The sequence below is a fragment of the Nannobrachium achirus genome (assembly GCF_963921795.1).
Source record: "Nannobrachium achirus genome assembly, chromosome: 5".
In the NCBI taxonomy this organism is placed as follows: Eukaryota; Metazoa; Chordata; class Actinopteri; order Myctophiformes; family Myctophidae; genus Nannobrachium; species Nannobrachium achirus.
Window position 1 is genome coordinate 42,343,653 of NC_137814.1, and position 10,475 is coordinate 42,354,127.

The window sequence follows — 10,475 nt, forward strand, 5'->3', positions numbered from 1 at the left end:
TAGAACACCCACAACGTTATTTTCAGCTTCTAAAGCCTTGTCTTTATATGTTTTCTATGATCCTGGCCGGGGTCCGTTTTTTGCGGAAAAATAGCGTCATCTGCATCATCTGTATACGTTGTGTATACGTTGGCCAATCACATCGCGGATCATACACACATGATACACTACCGGCCAATCACAGCTTATCTGCCGTGTCTTCAGGAAGTAGCCTCGCTCAGCTACAGTGTTTACCATGGTGAAGGATTCTTAACCTCTTAATCACCAAATCCTGGCCAGAAAATTACGTTCTACCATGCGTTCTACACCTCCACGGATTCGTATCGGTCGCGGTGGTTTGCGGCGCCGCTCCGGTGGTCCGCGGCGGTGGTCCGCAACGAAAAAAGCAATACCGCTACTGACCACTAGTTTAGCAACTTACACAGTATAGCTTTAATTTACAAATTAAAACAAAAAGTTAAAATACGAGTCTCTCCCAGAGACTCATTTCTACCGTTCATACAAGGGCCAATTCCACCCGCATTGCCCAGGGAGATAAAATGAGCTTGTGAGTTCATGGCAGAGCTATACTTGTCAATCCGATTTACAGTGCACTCCCCACTGTGCCCCACACTGTGTTTACAGTGAGAAGGTGTGAGGTGCAGCGAATACGTGGTCACTTCCCGGCAATAAACGTGCGTGTGTGTGCGTGCGTGCGTGTGTTTGTGCGTGTGTGTGTGTGTGTGTGTGTGTGTGTGTGTGTGTGTGTGTGTGTGTGTGTGTGTGTGTGTGTGTGTGTGTGTGTGTGTGTGTTATGCAGGGATGATGATCTGTAGCAGGCTGGTGTGAACTCCTCACAGCTGCACTAACAGGCAGCTGAGAGTGTGGGAGGCTTGCTGTGCTGCTGGGTCTGAAGTGGAAACCACACACAGTCTGATACAAGACAAATCACAAACAGGCTTAGATTTGGGCAGAGATTGACACTGACAGTCAGAGCTAGACTCGATGTTTCCCCAAGCATGTAGACTTATTAAAATGCAGCAAAACGCATGCACATACTTTATAGTCTGCTCTCCATAGCAGGGAGCTGCTATCAAAAAATAATGGTGACCACACTGAATGCTGTGATTGAATCGAGCATTTTGATGGATTGAATATTAACAGCAGCACATGCAGTGCAGTCAAATGTTATGCTAAAATGATAACACAGCCCCAGGAGGGGCGTGTTTCCATTGTGGTCCCTTGTACTCAATAATTCATCAGTAAGTCTTACAATACATTCATTACGTTACATAACGGCAAAAGCTCCAGTAGCAGAAAATATAATATATCTACAGAGATCGTAGGGGAGGGTGAAAGGGTGCAACCAGTGGCGTTTCTGAAAATTGTGGGGCCCCCCTGCGAGGAGGTGGTTGGGGGCCCTTTTGCAAATGATGCGCAGATACTCTACCGACTCGTCGGGTCGAGGGGAGCACATATAAATACACAATTAAGCTTTTAATACCACAACTTTTACACCACCAACAAGCGGAGTATGAACATGATTAGTGCCAACACAGCTGTAAACACAAAGCAATCTGTTGGACATTGTGTTTGATATGTTCATTCTAAACAACTGTTGCAGTGGGCCGCTAGGCCCACTTTTTTTTGGGGGGGGGCCCCCCCGCCTTGCGGGGGTTGCGGGGGTCTCCCCGCCGCCACTGGGTGCAACTGAATAAAAGACCAGTTGTAATTTGACCAAGTAATGAGGCGGAATATAATACCCCAGGCTACAGCAATCCTTTCACAAGAGTGGAAGGTGCTTATTTCAAATGTTCATTTCAATTATTTAAGTCCACCTCACGTTTTCTGAGATTTGTCCGTTATTAATAACCAGTGCTACAGGGTGATGGAGGAGGTGATGGTGCTGGTGGAGTGCTATGAGGCTAAAAGGTGGAGGACGCTGCCTAATGAGAAAAAATAAATCTGTTTTCATGCTATTATTCAGAGATGATGAAAGAATGAGCAAACAAACCCTCAAGGACAGACACGTCCTTGCGTTTTCCCCCCTTGTTTCATCAACGCGGTTGCGTTGATGAATTTTGCATCAGACGATGTTAAATTACTGGTAATGTTCAGGCAGCCTCTTTATGTGTTCCATTGTTATGCTCTCTTGCTATGACAACGCTTGTGAAGGTGCGTTTTGATCTCATGCAACAAAGGGTGATGGTAATGATGATGAGTCACATTGATGTTACAGCTGAGGGTGAGCACCATCACATGTTAAACAAGCAAAACACCCCCAATGTCTGCATTTGCATTTGTGCACTTATGCAGTGAATTGTAAAAAGTACACACTACTATATATGCAAAGCAGACATTGTACTTATATTATCGTCTCTGTCGGTTGGAGACCTCATTATGTCCAAAACTGTTACTTTTCAGGATTCAAATTCAAAACCATAAAAATTAGCAAATCTACAAGCTCAAAACTCGTGGCTTCGTGGCTTCGTGCCTTCGGTCGGATTGTGAGAAAGAAAAACACGGACAATTCTGGCATACGGTATTGTAAAGTCATAATTGCAATGCAATTGTGGGATTAAAATGCTGAGATATTATGAGATATGAAAAAAAATACTAATTTTATTCTGAGACCTGCATATTGAAAAGATGTATTTAATTATGTATTATCTAGTTATTTCTTTGATGTTATTAGAGGTAACATGGTGATAACGGTAACGATGGTGATGACATTGATAATGGCAGTGACGATGATGATGATGATGGTAGTGCATGGTGGTGGTGGGCCACTGGAATGAAGTGTGCAGACACCAAAGAACAGAACAGCCAGAATGGTGTTGGAGCCGACAGGCCCAGAAGACATGTCGCCTCATGCTGTGATAGGTGTGTGATTCCACACCGAGCGTGTCTCTCACTTTGGAGACAAAACATGTGAGTGTTGCATCAGGGGTGTTGCTGTAGTTCACTTTCATTCTAGGAGGTGTGGACACTTTCTAAATGAGAAATAGAGCCAAGTGTACAGCCATTAGTTTGAGTAAAAAAAAAGAAAATCACCTCATGCAGGGAAAAGTAAGAAAGTTGAGAATTAGAGATGACATTAAGTGAGGCTTCCATGAAGCTTAAAAAATTAACGCTTGTATTACTTTCAGAATGCAACTGCATGTCTGATAGATATCAAATAGTTTAACAATGTCATGTCATCAGAAGTCTGTACATGTGTGTATTTTTTCTGTACATGTGTGTACTTTTTCAGTACATGTGTGTACTTTTTATTTTTGACTTGAATTCATTCCATGTCCCCTTATCCTGACCATAACCCCTTCTAACCTTACCCTAGTCCATCCATACCTTAACCCTCAGCCCAATCTGGCAAGCCATCGTCAAAGAAAGGGGAACGCCAACTCGGTCTACTCTGTACTCTGTACCTCTTCCTCGTCAAAGAAAGGGGAATGCCCACTCGGTCTGTACCTCTTCCTTTGAAGAAGCGTAAGCGATCATGACTCTGTCTTGAGAGAATGCCCTCACCCTAACATTAAACAATAACCTAACTAATACAGTACATGCCTTAGCCCTTACCCTAACCTTTTGAAACCACACTGAAATCAAATTAGGGAATCCAATTTTGTCCCCAATTAGACATGCTTCTCCAATCAATTAGTATGTGATCATGTCCATCTATCTCAGGAACACACATTTAATTTGTATACAGTATGTACGTTATACTGTGTACAGTATATCATCTCTGTCGGGCGTGTCCAAAACTGTTATTTTTCTCAAGCAGATCTGCAAGCTCAAAACTTTAGCTTGTGGATCTACAACCTTTTTCTTTTTAAGATATGTTTTGGGGCTTTTATGCCTTTATTGATAGGACAGCAGACTGACAGGAAATGGCCTGGGGAGAGAGATTGTGACACGCAGCAAAGTTGGTCGGGATCGGGACTCGAACCAGCGACACGCTGTCAAGCTACACCGAACCTATGTGGTATGTGCCTGGACCGGCAGGCAGGGGCCGCCCTGGATCTGCAACTTTTGATGCTATTGTATGGCGCTGTTGTATGATTAAGTAGGGCGTTAATTTACTAAACAAATGTACACAAAAAGTTAAAATATGGAGATAAGAGGTTTCTGCCGACAACAACGATAGAAACTGCAGCTCGGTGGACCTGGCCTACACTGTTGTTGCCTCACAGCAAGACAGTCCTCCCACACTAAAATACATGCATGCTATACTGTAGGTGCATATAGTTCTGCCAGTGGCCTTCACCAAGGTACTGGCATTACTACTGCAATAGGTCCCCAGGTGCTGCACAGTATAGATCATTGCTCCTAAGTAGTTAGGATGGGTCAAATGCAGAGGAGAGATTTTCCCAATGGTAGAATAAAGTTTAACTTGGCTTGGCTTGATATAGCCTACAATATACATTGTGAATATACACGTAGACACTAGATACTAGATACTAGATACTGTATAATCTACTGTGTTGTTGCCTTAGCGACTTTTCGCCAAAGCGTGTGTGTGTGTGTGTTCTTGTATGTGTGCGTGTGTGCATGCATGAGTGTGCGCGCACGCACACACACACACGTGTGTGTGTGTGTGTGTGTGTGTGTGTGTGTGTGTGCTCTTAAGACACCAATAAACATAATGAATTTATAACAATTTGAACTTTCGAACCCTGAGATCGGGAAAAGTAGCCATAACTTCTTTGCGGAAACACCCTCATTCTTTCCTCATGCTTCACACTGTGTTGTCACATGTACTTTGGTAATGAGCCACTTATTGCATTTATGGAACTGCATGAATGGTGTGTTATCTATCAGACTGAGCCTCAGCTAAAAGACTAGCTGACATACCGTAGGCCTATAATATGTCACTTCCACAATGGTTTCTGCAGGAATGTTAGATATGCTCAATAATTCACAACATATTTCAGCCCTGTCTTGGCACAGTGGACATTACGCAGGTTGGGAATTAGGATTGGATGACTCATGTGGATCAGTGGTCATTCCTCAGTTCTGAGAGCATTTCAGTAGTGGAAAAAGAGTGTTTCTGAGAGGTGCCGTTGTGGCGAAGAATTTAGCGTTGATTTGTTAAAATGGTCACTGTGTTGGGCTGTTGAGGAATCAAGCATAAGCTAGTAATTAAATATCCATTAATAGATATAGAAAAACACCATGATATCCACACATTATCACTCATGTTCCTCTTAGTGATGTACTGTACATTAGTGTTCTTCACATTGTCAGTGTTTTACCACTTAAACCCTCTAGTCGGTCAGAGAACCGGACTTGATTTTAAACTTTGACAATATCTCTTTGCCAAAAATAGACGATCTACAAGCTCACAATGCATTGCAATGCAACCGAATGCGATGCATCGTAAGCTGGTAGATTTTCTAATTGTTTGTCAAATGTTCCCCCCAGAATATGGATGCTGGGGTCCAAGTGGTTAAGGGTAGCCACACACAGCAACGCCCTGAGTATTAATGTTTACCTCTGAGAGTAGCATAGGTGGCACAAAGCCAAAAACATAAAGCAAAATAGGTGCGGCGTGAATGACAGGGAGAGATAGAGAAATATATGGGAGAGTCAGTGTCTCATCCAGTGGTAGACAGTAGCTTAGTACCATTTACTCAAGTACTGTACTTAAGTATAATCTTCAGGCACATTTACTTTACTTGGGTGTGTCTATTTTCCAGTACTTTATATTTGTACTCCAATACATCCCAGAGCCAAATTTGTGCTTTTTACTCCACTACAATTATTTGACAGCTTTAGTTCTTTATTACTTTTCAGATTTGCACAAAAAAACAAATACTCCCAAAAATGTACTTAACTACCCCAGCGTCCCTAATTCCGTATTGTGTGGAACATTTTAGCTGAAAATGACAGATGTGACGCGTTGTTACAGTAGCTTATTGATCAGTGGTGATTTCCAGCTAAAGCTTTCCCCACAGTAACAGAAAACAGAAGAGACATGGTAAAGAGTCCTGTGGGACTCCTCACTCAACCATACGGTATGGGGTTTAAGTACAAGTACTCTGTACTTATTTACTGTCCACCACTGGAGAAAGACAGAAACATGTGACTCTCTCTCCTTCGGTCCTGTCTGTTCCAGCAGGCAGCCAGACAGACAGTAGTCACACCGTCAGCAAGCTAATCAGGCACACAGTCGCAGTCCTGAGGCTCCCCATGGTAATACTACGGTGAATGAAAATCATTCTCTACCTCTCTGCGCCTCTCTCTCTCTCTCTCTCTCTCTCTCTCTCTCTCTCTCTCTCTCTCTCTCTCTCTCTCTCTCTCTCTCTCTCTCTCTCTCTCTCTCGCCCCACCCACCTCTCATATGTGTGCCAGGCTGCTCCGGCATCTCTTTCATCCTTCTTCTATAACAGCGGTCTTCAATAAGGGGTCCGGGACCCCTTGGGGGTCCTCAGAGTTACTGGGATCCTCAGAGTTACTACAGGGGGTCCTCCCAATCTATTCATAGCCTATTAACAACTTGAACCCTTAGAGTCCATATTCTGAGAACTGTCCATATTCTGAGAACAACGCCTCGCGCTGTTCTCGTGCTGCGAGGCGTTGTGAGCTTATAGACCGGCTATTTTCAGCAAAGAGGTTTGATGTATAGGGGAAAAAGAGTACAGAGTAAAAGGTTTATTAGATAATGACGGTTCAAGTGGTTAAATATCTGAAAACACAAATTGACGTGAATCCAAAATACACTGATGATTGTGCTGTCAAACGATGAAACTATATGGAATCTATATGAAAAGGTTGCGAGGGTCCCTGCTTCATCTCTCTCTCAGCTAAGGGGCCCTTGGCCTGAAAACGTTGAAGACCCCTGTATATTGTTGTTGTTGTCGGGCAGAGACCTCTTATCTCCACATTTCTTCCTAAATGAATGCCCCATGTGATCTACAATCTCAAAGCGTGACGCGAGGCGGCACATTTTGAGCTTGTCGATCTGCTACTTTTGCAATTTTTTCATTTGAATCCTGAAAAGTAACTGTTTTGGACATTATGAGGTTTCCACCGGACAGAGACAATATACTCTGGCGTCTGGCCGCGTTTCTCTCCTCCAGTTCCTAACCTTGTGTCTCTTCTCTCCTCTGTTCTGTCATCCCTTATACTTGGCTTTTCCTATGATCCTGCATGGAAATTTCATTCATGTTCTTGCCTTTACTCTACCCTTCCTTCCCCTGCCGCCCGGGCAGCCCTTTTACTATTCACAGCGAGCTGGAAATAGATCAGCCTTTCTTGTGGTACAGTAAGGAGCAGAATACCAAGCAGAGAGCGAGGCAGACAGACAGACAGACAGACAGACAAAGAGAGACAAGGTGAGAGACAAAGACAAGAGGAGGGAGTGACAGAGCGAGTGAGAGAGGTATTAGTCTTAGAGAACTTCACTTGATTTACAACTGTACTTTGACCAATTTGTCTCCGTCTACAATCTGCAGAATCTCTTCGACAACATAGAACTTTATTGTCATGTCAACATAGTTGATAGGAATTTGTCTTGGTTCACTCTGACGTGAAACATAAAACATAGGACAGTGTAGCAGCACAAAACACCCATAAACACAGGGAAAAAAAGGACTGGAAACAATACCCAGCAGCATATATGTGCATACGTTGGTTTAAAGTGCTATATACATATTGCCACCTATATGCATAATGAGTCAATCTGAATCTACAATCTACAAGCTCACAATGTGACACATTTTTGCAGAATGTTTCCCCCCAGAATATGGATGCTGGGGTTCAAGCCAGTGGTTAAGGGAGAGACCGGATCCTCACTCTGGGCGTTCTACAGCAACACCAGCCGGAGGCATCCTGACGGGCTGCTTGGGAACTGCACCGCCCTGGCCTGGACCATCACAGTGTTACAGAGGGTGGTGCGGACGGCCGTGGCACATCATGGGAGGTAAGCTTCCCTCCCTCCGGGACGTTATACGGCAGGTGATGCGTAGCCACGGCGAATTGGATGATTAAGGATCCTAACCACCCTGGCCACAAGCTGTTCACGCTGCTACCGTTCCATCAGGCAGGCACTATAGGCTACTGCAGTATCAAATGCCGCACAAAACGGCATACACAGACCTGTACGTTGATTGAATACACATATTATCCTCATCAACGTGTATCTAGGCCTATATATATTCCGTCCTCCAAATGTTATGTATATTTAATAATATGCACATTAGTCTGAGGAACAGTAGGCTATATTCGCACCTGCTAGGCTATATATTTACAGTAAATAGCCTGCCTCAGTACCATTCTTTATGCAATGTCTTAACTCTTTCAGTTTGATTTCTATTTAACAACCACTACAAGTAACTGCATTTGTAGGAAGACTAGAATTTCGGCCGCCTTCGGCGGCCTCATCCTAGTGTTACACGCACAGCTGCTCCAAGCCATGTTGCCCACAAAAAGCACTGTTTCTTCATGTATTTTGAGTGTGTGTGTGTGTGTGTGTGTGTGTGTGTCATTAATTAACAGTATTTATTATTATTATTATTATTATTATTATTGGCTAAAAGTAAGCCTACTGAAATTGATTTGATGACTGAAGCAATAAGAGTTATGTTTAATAATAAGCACTAATTACTTAAACGTGACTATCTCTTTATAAAAGAGAGAGAGAGAACACTATTTCAACAAAGAAAACACTCAAATACATGACACTGCAATAGCGATTTGCTAAAAGAGGACATTAATGTGTATTTGCAGACAGAAACATTCCCACTCTGTCTCTCATTTGGGGGGGAGGGGGGGAGAATTTAATGAGACCTCTATTCACACCTTTCAACAAATAAAACAATGAAATAGCGATTTGCATATAAAAAAGGACATGGGCCGTTGACACAGTTGATGTATCACGTTGGAGCGAATTATTAGATTTTATTATTGGGAAATGTACCTTATGTCACAATAATCTGACTCTAGTCTGTTCCTTTCAAATATTTAAGGGCAAAAATTACCTCATGACAATGTTGCTGCTATTGAATTGGCTTGTAAAACCTCTGTCAGGGACTTAAAATGTTACATTATACATTTCTGTTGCTTAGTGTACTTTGTGAAACTATCAGAGGAGACTATTAATGACCTTTAACGGGCTTCACCTGTGGACATTCATTAATCCAGCGTGTGGACAATTAAGTGAACGGACTTTTTCTTTTCAGCAACAGAGAAACTGGAGCTGATTTTCCTTTTAAACTGGCTAAAATAAAGGGACTAATGGCCTTTTCTGTAGCTTGCAAAAGCTTTTGCAATTGTGCAATTCTGTTGCATTCTGTTAAATTAAAGTGAAAGTAAACTCCTTCGAGCTTCTGCATGGACCGTCTGGACTGGAGGCAGGAAAGCATGGTGACACGATGCTTTTTTTTTCTTTTTCTTCTTCTTTGAGACGACATTGACACAGGATTATGGAATATATCCTTACATTAATTTGCAAAGGTAGGCTAATCAGCACCATATGTATACTGTTGGCTGCCACTAAAGTAGGCTGGCTGCTACTTGCTAATTTTTAGTACAAGTTGCAGTCCTGCTCTGGTGGTCCCAGAGCATCATGCATGCTGAGCAGTGCTGAGAATTTATGTCAGTGGCCGCTGGTTACTGATGCGGCGGCCAATTGACTGGCCCATGAAAATACACACACACTCACGGCTCAGATGAGCGGGCGCACATAAATACACAGACACACTTCACGAAACAGAGAGCCACTGCACGGCGCGGCCGATCCAAGGCTTTCAAGACGCAGAAGTATGGTCGCTTGATGGTACATTTGGAGTTGCAATGTTGCATGCATGCAGTAGTTGTGTTTATGGTCGTCATTGTCACTGCTGTAACTTTCCTCTGTGCTGTGGAAGTGTAGCGGGATCCTAGCCAGTGGCGTCAGTTCAGAAAAAGCTAAGGTATGGCAACATGACTGGTGCGCGCGTGCAAGACACCAGTCATGTTGACATACCTTACCAACAGGCATGATACATTTATTTTAAGAAGAAGTAGCTCCAGTCATGTTGCCATACCTTACCAACAGGCATGATACATTTATTATTTATATTTAGAACTAACTTTTATCTTCCCCCCTGGACCCCCTGGACCCAGAGACATTCATGGATTTATATTTCGAACTAACTTTTATCTTCCCCCCTGGACCCCCTGGACCCAGGGTATGGTATATAGCTGCATACCCCTGCCATACCCAAGTGACGCCCCTGATCCTAGCGATTAGCGAATCGGCATAGAGGTGGGCGGTATTTTTCCGTACGTTCTACCTACCGTTGAGTTGAAGTTGAGTTGGAGTGGAGGCAGAGTAGGCGTGAACGGGCATGGAAGTGGGATGCGGCTTTTGCTCAGTTGTATAATAAAGATTGCACAACATAATGTCACCCATTCCTTTAAACCTGCGTCAACTTGTGATGTTTCAATAGTTTAGTAGTTAATATGGAGAGGGAGAGAGAGAGAGAGAGAGAGAGAGAGAGAGAGAGAGAGAGAGA